The sequence below is a fragment of the Solanum pennellii genome, chromosome 9, assembly GCF_001406875.1.
Source record: "Solanum pennellii chromosome 9, SPENNV200".
Classification (NCBI taxonomy): domain Eukaryota; kingdom Viridiplantae; phylum Streptophyta; class Magnoliopsida; order Solanales; family Solanaceae; genus Solanum; species Solanum pennellii.
Genome location: NC_028645.1, coordinates 18,141,087 through 18,141,519, shown reverse-complemented (window position 1 = coordinate 18,141,519; position 433 = coordinate 18,141,087).

Genomic DNA, 433 nt, shown 5'->3' with positions numbered 1-433 from the left:
ATATATATATATATACACACACACACACACACGATTTCTCCCAATCGTTATGAGTAGAACAATATTGAGATAATTTGGGCCAGAAAGTTTTTCAATTAGTGACTTAAAATATTTAGACTAAGTCAGCCTTCGATGTAATTTGGGGTACGTGTAATCTAGAGTGATTTGAAAATGGATGGGGTGTAATGTCGAGCCTTGGATGATACATTCTTGTAGACAAGACATAACTAAGGAACCCGTAGGGATTCACGGAATCGACGAGCAACATTTGATAGATCGAATTCGAGCAAGAAGAATTTTCGAAATCAAATTTGGCGTGAGAGGTATAGTTTGAGACGTCAAGGGAAGGAGGTATGTTTCTAAAAATGGGATTAAATGTTCAGGAATTTCCGAGTCTCTGAAGTTCTCATATTCCTCTATAGAGGGAGTCAGA